At 32.5% G+C, this 14,931-nt stretch overlaps 1 long non-coding RNA gene and 1 pseudogene across 1 annotated transcript; both read right to left on the bottom strand.

The window, feature by feature from the left end:
• Positions 1-802: 802 nt before the first annotated feature.
• On the bottom strand, positions 803-5,889 carry LOC127701491 (uncharacterized; annotated as a pseudogene).
• A 5,076-nt stretch (positions 5,890-10,965) lies between these two features.
• On the bottom strand, positions 10,966-14,138 carry LOC127701534 (uncharacterized). Its single transcript, XR_007982096.1, has 3 exons — positions 13,672-14,138; positions 12,682-12,830; positions 10,966-11,120 (listed from the first exon to the last, which is right to left on the bottom strand). It is a non-coding gene; the product is annotated as an uncharacterized LOC127701534 (long non-coding RNA).
• Positions 14,139-14,931: the final 793 nt, after the last annotated feature.

Below are 14,931 nucleotides of genomic sequence, written 5' to 3' on the forward strand. Positions count from 1 at the left end.
GAGGCAAATAAGTTCAAAGGGGCATTACTCCTAGAAAAAAAAATGAATCGTAATTTCCTGTCGATATGCACAACTACATAGTATGTCCTTATTATCTAAAAAGGTTTCATGAAATTCTGTTATGAGGTTTCAGAGGAGTTGCGATGACAAGAAACAGGACTGATGGACTGACAGACGGACGGACAGACAGACAGACGGACGGGTCAAAAACATTATACCCTCTGCAACTTCGTTGGAATCCTGGTCCCTTCGCCCTAGTACCTGTTCGCCCTAATACCTGTTCCCCCTGAGTTCGTTCGCCCTAATACCTGTTCGCCCTGAGTTTGTTCGCCCTGTTTTTTATTTTATTATATATATGTTGCATTGTGTGTTTATATTTGAATATGTTAAAGTGTGTCTACAATTTTGTCAAATAATTATTTATGATGTATCATGTTGTCTAGCTGCTACCAGGAAATAAGTTTCTGTGAATTCCAGGACTACAAGGTATTTAAATAAAACAACTGAAGACTAAGTTATCTGTATGTATTTGAATATGTTGAAGTCTGTTTACAATTTCGCCGAATATTTATTTATGATGTATTATGTTGTCTAGCTGCTACCAGGAAATACGTTTCTGTGAATTTCAGGACAACAAGGTATTTAATATAAAACAACTGAAGACTAAGTTATCATTATGTATTTGAATATGTTGAAATCTGTTTACAATTTCGAGGAATATTCATTTATGATGTATTATGTTGTCTAGCTGCTACCAGGAAATACGTTTCTGTGAATTTAATATAAAACAACTGAAGACTGATTTATCTATGTATTTATCTTTATTGATACATTTTAACAATATAAAAACATTCATTAACAGTTATAACAAGATCAATATCGAACTGCACATCACACACATTTATTTCCTAAACGAATATTTAAAAGCACTAAATTGAATTACTATTAGCAAAACAAATACCAAAAACGCAGTCACACTGCTGTACATTTATCAGTTTTATACACCATGATATACCAAATATCTTAAACTTAGTCATAACACTACTATTTTAAAGAGAACTAAAACATACAAAGACGACATCCATTCACTTTACATTTACACATCATGATTTAATAAATAAAGTTCATTAATAATACACAAGGAGCACTAATATTAAACATTCATGCTATTGATTGTACTTATGAAAAGTGTTCAAAGTTCTAAGTCTTGCTCTTTACTGCAGCGGTTGAACGTTGTCAAGTGGGTTGTCAGATGGCTTGTAAAGTTTGGCAATAACCTTCAAGAAGTGGGTCGTTGTTATCACACTGTCCATGTATTGGTCCCACGCCGTCTGAATCTTCTCTTCAAGGATGGTATACTTCCTATGAATGTCCCGCTCTAGGTCGTCGGCACGGACACTGTAGTCGACGACTTCAGCTTCTGTCATAAGATCTGGAACTAGGACGTAGAACGGAACACCTGCGTGCTTGGCTGCAGTGTTGATCCTGTTGTGCCAACCTGAAAAATTAAAGAAAATTAATAATATGAAATAAAATATATAATTGCGCAAAAGTAAAGATATACAGTATATCCGTGTTGAAGACCGTACTTTGACCTATAATGGTTTACTTTTATAAATTTTGACTTGAATAGAGAGTTGTCTCATTGGCACTCATACCACATCTTCTTATATCTATATATACGATGAATTAAAAAATTAAAGTTGCATAGCTCTCTCTTTGTCAAATATATCCTACTTAATGATATTTTTGATCTATCTCATTGATAATGATACCACTTTATACTTCATGATATCTATTGTTTAAATATAAAAAGTGACTACAAATATTCATACCTTCAACGTCATTATTAGTGCGTACAGTCCTTTTGAAGATACACCAGTCTGCTACATTGATGACTGCGTTGTGAAACCATTGGCGGTCGATGTAGGCAACCAGTTCCTGTAGCTGAGGTGTGTTGGCACGGTCACAGAGTGTGTTGAAGGTTCCCTGATATGCATCGAAGGCAGGAATGGCAATGCCAGAAGCTGACGGATGTAAAGATGGACAGCTTGCTGATGTCGATACCTCTCACCAAACCATATTCCTGGACGTTTCTCCAAACAGCTTGAGTCCAATGGAAGACACAACCCTTGATGCTGACACCAGGAAAAACACGTCTGATACCAAGCCAAGCACCTGCAATTAAACCAGTTCAATTAAAATATATATAAAATGATAAGTTCTATCGATTTCAATAATATATTACTTTAATACACACACACACACATATATATATATATATAATAATTATCTTTATAAATATTTTGGTATGAATAAAACAGAGACTACAACTGTGTTTCTTATAAGGTTATAAATTGTGTTGCTAGCCAATAAAAAGTATTCCTCTCGCTCATTGTTGAACACCATACGGTGAAATGCACATTATTAGGATAGGTGTTTTTATTTGTCGGAATAACCAGATTGATTGTAAAAAAATTGTTTTATCTGTTAACACTTACCGACTTCAAAGTCTACCACAAAGTGAGCAACAGCTGTATCAACCATACGGTCTTTAAGGGACTGTAATACAGCAACATAATCTGCTTCTGTCTTCCTTGACATCAGTGCGAAGGCTAAGGGCAGCTGCTTCCGTTGACCGTCCTTCAAAATGAAGGCGTCTATACTCAGCAACTGGCCGGTCTGCTTAAAGGGAGCTTTAACAATCTGAAAAAATAAAACACAAAATATTAAAATGAAGTCTAACTAGCATTAATATTGACAATTGCATAAACATATAAAGTATAAAGATTTTTTTTAATCTTGTATCACCATACAATACATTATTCCATGCTGAATGGTATGTGGCTAGTTTGTTTCTCGTTGATAATATATCTCTCTCAAGTACAACTACATTATAAACACATACATATTGGATTAAGACTAAGTTGACCTACCTTAAATGTCCCATCCATAATCCAACGGCTGGCGTGTTTCAGCATGTTGAGTTGGAAGTCTGTGGCAAAAACCAGATGTCTCTGTTGGTCAACACGTAGGTCTGCAACCAGAAAGTCATCACACTTGAGGAAGTCTACGTCAAGCTGTAAAAATAACAATAAAATTAGAATGAAGAACACATAAACAACTCATTACTATATAAGTTATATGAACACACATTCTGTATGTATGTTTGTTTTTCTTTCATTTGTTTGTACATAAATTAGGCCGTTAGTTTTCTCTGTGAATTGTTTTCATTTCGGGGCCTTTTATAGCTGACTTTGGTATTGGCTTTTTTAATGATACATATTAAAAATTAAATTTACATATACATTTTTTTCATTGAGTATGCGAATGTTCCAAGAAATCTATTAAGCAAACAAAAATAATACATTAAATTATAAATACCACAAAGTCTAGGTTAACTGGATCATCAGGGCGGTTGGCAGATCGGAACCTGTTGGCTGTCCTCTTTAGGTGTTTCTGCTTTGGTGCAAGGAAGCGTTGTTCTCTGGGTATGTCTGTAGTCACTACTGTTGTCACAACCTCCATTGCTCTGGTCTGAGGGTTTTCTGAGATCTTTTGCTTAATCTAAAATGGATACGAACATGTAAATCATACTAGAAACTATTTTTGAATGACGAATAGCACAATGAAATTGAGAATGGAAAATTGGATGTGAAATACCTGATAAGATGTCTGCATGTTGAATTATATTAAAGAATGATGTCAATGAAACAATATTTTAGATAGTGTTGAATGGATTGATAAAAATATTTCAAGTTTCATTTAGAAAAAAATTATAATGTCATGACTTAAAACTCACTTGAAAAAATATTTTTACTAACCTTTGCGGACATTTCCTTGTAAATTGGTAACTTAAGGTCTGATGGGTGGATGTGGTTCTGGATGCCTGGTCTGAAGTGATCACCAACTTGGCTGACAGTAGCGTGACAACGTAGTTGTGCTGAACGGACACTGCATGTCCAGAGTGTTGACTTCTTGTTGTCATTCTGAAATATAACAAAAAATATAATTGTTTGCATAATCAGTATTTAAGTCATAATTACTAGACAATGTAATATTTCATGTAATATCATAATTTCATTAACGCAAATCAAATCTTTTACGATTACATAATGTTAATATACCAATCAATGACTGTCATTAATAAGGTGTAAAATAACGATTAATCCAATTATGAAGGTGATTGCTTGTTAATCCAATTATTAATTTGTTGATTACACAAGTACGCCTACATTACCGATTTAATTTATAACTTTTTGTATAGTATTAAAATGAACAAATCGTATTTTTCTATACCTTCACAAACAGATTTATAATATATAAATTTTGCTAACAATATTTTCTTTTCTAGAAATTAAACACCCATACGTATGAATTGATATATCTTATTATATGTGTACCTTTACTCCAAATGTGTAACCATTACTAGCAACCAACAGACGCCCACCACATTTACTGCCTTTCTCTAACACTTTGTAGCTGATGACATGGTCGTCTTCCAATATTTCGTCAGGCAGGTCAGGGTCTGCATTCAGAGATCTAAAATAGTAAGACAATGGTTATTCTTCAAACGTTATGGTAGTCAGTAAAAGACATTAATTCTATAATTCGTTATCAGTGTCTGTTTGTCTCATTAATCATCATACCACAATGCGAATATGTAATGACCAGAAATTAATAATACGTACATAATGCTTTAAATATAAAAATTCTGACTTGGATGGAGAGTTGTCTCATTGACACTCATACCACATCTCCTGATATCTTATGTGTGCAGTTAGTTATATATGATTGTTTAAGTAGACTTACGTGTCCATGGGTTCTGGTTGATCATCAGCATTACGGTGCCCTATGTCAAAAGTACCATCTAGAGCATTTGGTTGGTAAGGCTGGAGTGCTGCTTCTGGCTCTGGTGCAGGTACTTCTACTGGCTCTGGTGCTGGCTCAACTACTGGTTCTAGTGCTGGCTCAACTATTGGCTCTGGTTCTGGTGCTGGCCAGTTGATCTGCTCACAGGGTGTGCAAATGAACTGTAGGTCATTGCCATGTCTGGCGTCTTTGTAAGCTTGCAGCGTTATACCTAAAATTCAATTATATCAAATATAAGCACATGTGAACAATATAAACAAATTACATACTAACCAGGAGGAGTGACCCTTACATTGATATGATATTTTTTTTATAAATCTACATAGTACTAGAACAATATATGAGAACTTTCATATTAACGTAGTTATGTATATATATGTTGTCTTATCTTATCTTAATATAGCTCATTAATTGTTGATATTTATATATATGTATAATACATATATATAAATATCAACAATTAATGAGCTATATTAAGATAAGATAAGACAACATATATAGTATATATATTTCAATTGAAATATCGGTTTGCACATGATATAATATTTTTAAACAATTCAATTGACATCTTAAATTTACTATCAATGATATGTCTCAAGAAGATAGTTTTTATTTATATTTCATATAGACAACGCTTGTTATTCTAGTATTTTTTCTCAGCTAAGTCTATTTAGAGTGACTCTTTCAGGATGATAGTTACAACAAAATGTTATATTTATAAATTGAAACACTTACCAGTGCCACATAATCTATGCTGCCTTCTATCACATACGTCACACGATACTGCATGTTGACGAGGTCGGACCTCTCTGTCACACGAAATACACATGTACTGTACCATAGTTTATGGAAAAATGCAGCGGTTCCATAATCCACTTCCATATATAACAAATTTGTCAAAACACACTTGAGATCAATGAAGCCCAGCTGAGATAATAATCTCCCTTTCATGCCTTACAATTTGTACATCAGTCCTTTTACCCATCCAAGCTGACTATTTTATTTGAGAAAAATGTTATTTTCATTATTAATCCACCAAAGACAATTCATACAACAATCAGTGATATCAAAGACATCAAATTATACCTAATCAGCAATCAAAATTCAATCAACAGTATTTAAAAGTAATTATAAATTTTAAAAAAAGTGCAGCCAAGAATTTAATTAATATAATTTTTTTCAAATATTCTGTATTTAACTTTTGATAGATATACATAAATTGGGATAAATATATATAAATTTTAATAAATATTTATTTTCGTTCATAAATGTAACATATACATATTCTAAAAAAAAATAAGGCGAACGAACCAAGGGCGAATGGACTATCAGGGTGAACGAACCCAGGGCGAACGGACCCAGGGCGAACCGACCCATACCACTTCGTTGCATGGGGTATAAAAATATATATTAAATTATGTTTTGTAAATGTTAAATAAATAGGGAGTGTGTCCATGGGACACAGATGATACCCCGCTTGCATATCATATAAAGTTATAAAGGGGCATAACTCTAAACAGTACAAGTGACACCACCAAAATTCAAACTTGATCTGTGTTTTGTGGTAATAAGCATTGTGTATAAGTTTCATAACATTTGGTTGAGGCAAACTAAAGAGAACGTAAACGAAAAATTCAGCAATTTTTCCATTTGTAAAGGGGCATAACTCTAGAACGATTAATGATTAACTTTTGCCACTGGAGTCTTCTATTTGTGTTCATCTTTTATACTGTATTTTTTGCCACTGGAGTCTTTATTTGTGTTCATTTTTTATATTGTATTTTTTGCCACTGGAGTCTTATATTTGTGTTCATTTTTATATTGAATTATATGTATCCCCTGAAGTTTAGAGTTTGTGCTGCACATTGTTTCAAAGATAGAGACATCAGTGAATAAGACCTTTCATCAAATTTCTTCTTGCCGTTTGAAACACAACGGTGCCACATATGAAGTAGAATCTGTGTACCTTTCCCAAACACCTAAAACCATTCTGTTTTTTGTGAGGTTTGTGTTGCTCAGGTTTTTGTGTTGTATACTCTACTTTGTCAAATTGTTGTTTTTTCTGGGCTTTTTTTGCCATAGTATTGCTGATTTTTATTCCACTTATGATTTTTGTTTGTCCCTTCTTTATCTATCTGGCTTTTTTTTCAGATTGAAGGCTTCTGAACTATCTGTGGCTGTCATACCAAATGAAGGCTTATGTGTAAGGGTGTAGAAGGAAATACTATTTTTTATTAAAAACAAGCATTCTGTGAGTATTGCCTGGCAATACATAGTCCCCTACCAGTTAAAAATTCATTGTACTGAAACAAAATGCTAACTTGATCTATAACTTGTCATGATAAAACAATAAACCAAATATCAAATCAATATCTTCAAGAATGAAGAAAAAAAGTGTGGAAAACTGATTTGCCGGACTGACGGATGGACAGACAGACAGACAGACAGAGTGAAAACCTAAAGTCCCCTTCCGAAGTCGGTAGGGGACTAATAACTGTACTTTTTCAGGAATGTGACAACAGTTAAGAGGTTATTTGGGATGATCAATTACTGTAAATTCAGAAATTATTGCGAGATTTTTATTAATGCGAATAACGTGACTACTTGAGTATCGCAATAATAAAAACTCGCATTCTGATATCAAATACATATATCTGTATGTAGCTTTTCCAAAATTCGCAATAGTTAAATTCGCTTTTTTTGTTAATTTTTAAATAAAATGCTCCGCTGGGCACAGCTTGATAAGACCGCAGAGGTCGAACCCTGAACAGTTAGGGCAAGAATGGACACAACATTCAAGCTTGATACAGCACTGAATTTGGATTGTGATTAAATATTTGACACAGCATATGTTTCTGACACAGAATGAATGTGGTCTAAGAACTTAATTTTTTTTAATTTACCTATTCAAACCATATCATTTTTTTTAACCCCCCTATGATTCATCACCCCCAAAATCAATCCCAGCATTCCCTTTGTGGTATGTTACCTTGCAGTATAATTTCAGAGAGATCCATACACTTGAACACAAGTTATTGTCTGGAAACTAGAAAAATGCTTATTTTTGGCCCCTTTTTGGCCCCTTATTCCTAAACGTTTTAGGCAATTACCCCCAAACTCAATTCCAGCTTTCCCTTTGTGATATGGAACCTTGTAGTACAATTTCAGAAAGATCCACAGACTTACACACAAGTTATTGTCATGAAACTAGAAAAATGCTTGTTTTTTGCCCCTTTTTTACCCCCTAATTCCTAAAACTTTGAGGCAATTACCCCCAAAATCAATCCAAGCATTCAATTTGTGATATGGAACCTTGTGGTACAATGTCAGAGAGATCCATACACTAACACACAAGTTATGTCTGGAAGTTACAAAAATGCTTATTTTTGGCCCCTTTTTGGCCCCTAATTCCTTAACTGTTGGTACCATAACCCCTAATCAATCCCAACCTTCCTTTTGTTATATTGAACCTTATGGTAAAATTTCATAGAGATCCATTCACTTAAACTAAAGTTACAGTGCGAAAACCAATGTGTCTTCGGATGACGACAACGCCAACGTCATACCAATATACGACCACAAAATTTTTTTGCGGTCGTATAAAAATTGCAATAATAAATGCACGCAATAATTTCTGAATTTACAGTAACAATAAGCTGTCAGTTATAGTATATACATTTTTCATATTTTAACTATGATAAAAATTATTTTCATTCTAACTTTAGGATAAAAATATCTAATGATAAAATACATTTGAAGGTCAGTGTAAAAATTTGTTGACCTTTGGATGTCTTTTACAATTTGTGCCATTAGGTTGCTGCCTCAATGAAAGCGATCATTTATCATTAATTTTTCCCACTCATGACTGTGAGGTTATCTTTTTGATACAAATGTAATTGCATTCCATTAGCATTTGCAAATGGAGTAAATATCTCTTCGTAGATATGATATTCCAGAGCTTGTGTATCCCATCTAGATTTCCTATGTAAAAGGTTGCAGTTTTTCTAAGAGAGTTTTTCTTATTGGTAAATCTGAAGTATTCTGTTGGAAAGTTAAAATCTTTAAAGGTTGATCTTTACTTAAGATTTTTACTTTGCATAAACAATACACATTTTTATTGATGAAAACTTAAACGCCATTGAGTAAAATTTATAGAGTTATCATACAACTTTAAAATTCCTTTTAATATACTAAGTTACTTTTGTAAGACATATAAAAATTGCACCTGCCCCTTTTTTTTACAATCATATATAATTTTGTAACTATACATCCTTAGGATGAATAATTCCTTCTATGAAGAGAAAATTTTACCGCCACATTCATTTTTGTGTGAAATTTGTGTTCCACAGGGCTTGATTATGGATGTAATTAGCAGCAGGCAAGGTCATTGGCTATTTATTTGAAAGTCACCCATCTGACCATAATTCATGACTTTCCGTGCCAATAAAATCGAGAAAACATTGTAAATCATGAATATTAAAAATATTTAAATTGTTTACAATATCAGATAAGTGTAGGGAATTCAGTGGCCATGTGATCTAAGAAGTTCGTCTACAGTGATCATTAGCCTGTCAAATGTTTGGTTGTAAGCTCAAAACAGGCTCATAGATAGGTATGTTCAATGTCGATCTTGAAGGCCCTACAATTACCTATAGTTGCTGACATCTACCTCATTTGGTCTCTGAAGGATACTGAAAATTCAGAAATTATTGCAATGCTTTTTTTATTACGAAAAATATGACAGGGTTATAATCACAATAATTTAAACTCGCATTTTGAAATTTTTTATATGAATTAAACAGGATTTTTCTCAATATCGCAAAAATTAAAATCGCATTTTAGTCTAAAATGACAAAATCCCAATAATAAATGCACGCAATAATTTCTAAATTAACAGTAGTTATCTCATTGGCAATCATACAATATCTCATTATTTTATATAGGTTGAATTCTGTCAAGCCATATTTAAGGAATTGGGGATTTGATCAAAGGTGTGATCTTTATGTGTCACAACAGCTGAATGCTGCCTGGTGAACCAATAATACACTGTATCAAGTTCATACTTCTATTCTGTTTGTGTGCATGTTATTGATATGGTTGTCCAGATTTCTCTTTGTAGCACATAAAAAATTACAATCATCATAAGGACATTCTTTCTTTTCATCTAAAATGAACAGAGAATTCTGACACATGACAAATTTGAAAAAATAATGCAAGTTTTCTTCACCCTTTCTTTGAAATATAAAAAAAAACAACACATTTTGCACTAAACCTCTTGCAGTATATTAAATTACTCTGTGTTTTGTTATTTCTGAGCTCTAAAAAAGAGGCGAAGGATACCAAAGGGACATTCAAACTCATAAGTCAAATAAACTGACGCAACCATGGCTAAAAAAGAAAAAGACAAACAACAGTACACAAAAACAACATAGAAAACCAAAGACTGAACAACACTAACCCCACCAAAAACTGATGTTTGGGGATATGTGTAGATTGTTTCATTTGTAGATAAACTTTATTTGAAATCTCCTTCATTTTTTTTTTGGCAGGTCTTATACTGTTTAATTAATTCAAATGTATTATTGTTCCTTATTATGTGTACATATTTGATAAGATTTTTGCATTTGCAATTTCATTGAAAGGTTGTATTCACAGTCCAAAAATATACAACTTGTAAAGCTGATGTCTCCAGAACTCCTTTATTTTTTTTTAAACTGCATGACATTTTTGCTACATAATACTGCTCCTAACCATGTGCAAATGAATAATTAGTTTCTCAATCTCCTATATGAAATTCATTATTTGCCAAATCAATGTTATTATATTGTACTAGTATGCAATCTTAATTGAAAATTAAGTACCCTCAATGGAACATCAAACTATTAATATCTTGGCTAAAATTTTCAACTTTTCCTATATTCTGCAGTGTTGTAAGGGAGCAACCATTTAACTTCTAGGGGGGGGGGGTATGGTTTTTTGTCTGAGTCAGAAAATTTTTTTCGAACATTTTCTTTTAGTTTTTCGACGAAATCAATCAAATTATTTTTTTCAAAATTTAACACTATAAGCTATGGGGAAAATCTGGATTCAGAATATTTTTTTAGGAAAAAACCATAACCCCCCTTGAAGTTAAATGGTCGTTCCCTAACAAAGTATTACCATGGACATTTTGTAGATATGTTTTCTAATGTTTCTCAACATTTTTCCACAAATTGGACATGGAACTTTAGGACTGCTTCCTGGTTCAACTGAAATAAAAACAAATAATGATAAAAAGTACCTGATTGTTTAAAAGGATTAAAAAAGACATAAATGATACTACAAAAATTTTGCTTGAACTCATTATTTAAAACATACAAGGACTTTTAGATTTTCATTTTCTTATAATCTACTTTGCTAGATTGCTGTCTAAAGGACATCTTTAAATGCACCAAATTTATAAATTGTTATTTCCACTTTGGAGTTATAAATAAATCAAACCTCAGAGGTAACAGAAACACAAGCATACAGTTATGTTTTGTTTATGCCCCTGAAAACCTAGATTTAACTTTTTTCATCTATAAAAAAACAATTAATTCTACTATTATTTCTGCTGTGTCAAAGAAAAGGGGCCTCGGTGGCCGAGTGGTCTAAGTAGTTTCTACTGTAATCACAAGCCAGTCAATACTGAGGTTGTGAGTTCGAACCCCGCTCGTGCAGGTGCACTCGACTCCAATCTTAATTGTCTAGGATTGTCAGTTTTCCTATCGAAGGTCTGTGGTTTTCTCCGGGCACTCCGGCTTCCTCTGCCAATAAAAACTGGCCGCCACGAAATAGCCCAAAAGTGGCGTTAAAACACCAAAAAACAAATCAAAGAAAAGAAAATCTAATTATATATGCTTATTCAATAGTTATTGTAGAGGATACTAAATAGTGAAAGCACCTGATTATTTCTGAAAGCCATTCAGTTATCACAAAGTTTGTTTTCTGAATTCATCTGTTGTTGGCTTAGTCTAGTTTACTTTAACCTCCTTTTTTATTCCAATCTTTAATATATGTTTAAGTTTGTGATGAAGTTTGAGGGGAACCATTAATGGTAAGTCAATGATATTAAGTATGTATTTGTAGAAGCATTGGTACATCTTACATTTCCATGCAGATTAGTTTGTCCCTGCTCTCTCATGGTCTATTGACTTTGCAACTTTAGCATAGTTAAGCAGTTCACTATAGTAAATTATAAATTATTGCAGATTTGCTTAAAAATTTTATGGAATGTAAAGTATTACAAAAATATAAACAAATGATACTATTTGTAAAATCTTACAGAAAACACTAATAAACAAAAGAATACAATTATTTTAAAAAGTATCTGCATATCATGATGCTGATGATGACAATCAAGTTTTTTAAAGTAATTACAAGCATATGAGTACCTGTACACATTTTTTTATGTATTTTTTTGCCATCCCTACTTTAAATACTATATATAAATATACTATGCATGACTGCAAAAAAAAAAATTGAAGCAATTAGATTGCTATGCAGTTGCATAAGCAAGTTGTCTGCCAGTAAGTCTTATGTATCCTTATATTTCCCTACTTTTTCCTTGACTGTTGTAAACTTGATTTTTAAAGAACAATGCCATTTTGGAAATGCACAAGTATCTTAAAGTATGGGTTTTGTAACAGATAACATATATTAAAGATTGGAATAAAAAAGGGGGTTAACGTAAATTAGAGGATTGAAGTCTTGAATCTTAAACTACAGTTAGTCTTACTCTAACGCTAATCACTTAAAGGTTTAACACAAAATAATCAAGCTTTTACTTACATGACTTTCTCTCTTCCAGGAGGGATTTGTTTATAGACTTTTAACAAGTGCTCATCCAATACAAACTGTTGCTTGAATTCTTTAGGACATAAATGGCATAGAACTGTTGGCAATTTCTCTTCAATATCATGTTTAGCAAGCATGTGGCACTTAAAAGACCATACTAAAAAGATGAAAGGTGTTTATCTTTTCTCCTAGATCCATAGACAGTAAAAATAATTTTAATTTGATAAAAATTATTATATGTAGATCACATGTAACACATCTTTATATTAATTTTTTTGTATATGAAATTAACATGGATTAAGGGATCAATATATTCATAATGAGAAGTTGTCAAATAATAATACAAAATGTGTATAAAAGGATGCATGTATGCTAGGCACAACATAATAAAATTGACATAAGACAAAAGTGATTTATCAATTTGTTAGCCCATTTATCATGTTTATCTGAAAGATTTATCTTTAAATTAATCAATTACTGTGGATTCATTATTATTCGTTGGAACCAATTTTCATGGATTTCGTGGTTATATGTTAACAACGAAATTAAAAGTTCAACGAATGGCAAATTCACTATAGGCTTGTATGCAAACATTGTCAAAAACCACGAAATTAAATATCCACGAACATGAAAGAATTCTTTAATCCACGAAAATTGGTACCCACAAAAAATAAATGAATCCACAGTAGCATGCTTCTGAAAACTCTTGAATTGAATGAGTATTGCTCTGAAAAAAATCTCTAGTTTAAAGAATATTTCTTTGTCAGATCTGCAAAATATATTTGGTGCTCATTTTTTTATATAATTAATTAATTAATTCCCAAGAGTGTTTCATATTCTTTAAACTTATTTTTAACCCCAAAAATAACTAAATGCACTACTTTACAGAGTTGAACAATGTGCTGCATAGAATGTTTGTATAAAAGAAATCTGTTTTATTCCTATATGGTCTCAATCAAAAAAAAATTATTCAAAACTACTTACTTTTACATGTACATCCCAGCTTTTTTCATGACATGCCCACATATTTCACATTACAGTCTTATCATCCTATCATTTCCATGGACTCCATAAACATGATCCTTGAACTTCTTGTCTGCTGGGTATACTTTACCACAAATCTGGCATTTTTCTAAACATTCTGTTTTAGCATGACAGGATTTTGTATGGTAATTTAATCTGGTATTTAACAAAGTGGTGTAATTACAACCCTATAGAAAGGAAAATATACATACATGACATACAACTGTATATATGCATTAACTTTTTTGGAGTATTTATCTCTACATGTACCAATACAATAAAATATGCATTTTTAAGGGATGTAACAATATTCTTGAGAGAATAAATAACATTACATATAATTGCATAATATAAAATTGAGTATGGAAACAGGGAATGTGTCAAAGAGACAACAACCTGACCAGAGAGCAGAAAGCATAAACCCGCTGCAATTGTTTGCACCTGTCCTATGTCAGGAATCTGATGTCCAGTAGTTGTCGTTTGTTGATGAGGTTCATAAGTGTTTCTCGTTTTATATATAGATTAGACCATTGGTTTTCCCGTTTGAATGGTTTTACACTAGTATTTTTTGGGGCCCTTTATAGCTTGCTGTTCGGTGTGAGCCAAGGCTCCGTGTTGAAGACCGTACTTTGACCTATAATGGTTTACTTTTATAAATTTTTACTTGGATGGAGAGTTGTCTCATGGGCACTCATACCACATCTTCTTATATCTAATGACCAGCACATGGAAGGTTTCTGTGTTTCAGAAATGTGTTATAACATTTTTGTTATTCAATCCAACCATGAAGGCAATAATTATAAGACAAAATAAATTTTGAGGAATGCTTGAGGTTTCAATCAAGAAGGCAATACCATAGGGAATATTCATCCATGCATGCAACTGATTTTTTTGTCAAATATATGTTTTTAACTGGAAGGAATTAAGGCCTTAATAACAGTTAGAAAATCAATACACTACAAATGTAATGTATCCAAAATATTAACTTTTTTAAATACATTTGCACTTGCACATACCCTGTTTACAAAGGCTTCAATGTTGTAGTGCATAGGATTTCTTGCAAATCTGTAGATCAGATTAATTACCAATAAAAATCATGACAATAATACTGAAGAAATTTGTCCTCTTTCACAGGAATCACCTGCCTCATATGACATAGTATCATTACAGTAGGCCTCATTTAGAGGGTAGGAATGCCATTTACCGCCAGGTGTCAAACGG

This window comes from Mytilus californianus, unplaced genomic scaffold (assembly GCF_021869535.1).
Source record: "Mytilus californianus isolate M0D057914Y unplaced genomic scaffold, xbMytCali1.0.p SCAF_5, whole genome shotgun sequence".
Classification (NCBI taxonomy): domain Eukaryota; kingdom Metazoa; phylum Mollusca; class Bivalvia; order Mytilida; family Mytilidae; genus Mytilus; species Mytilus californianus.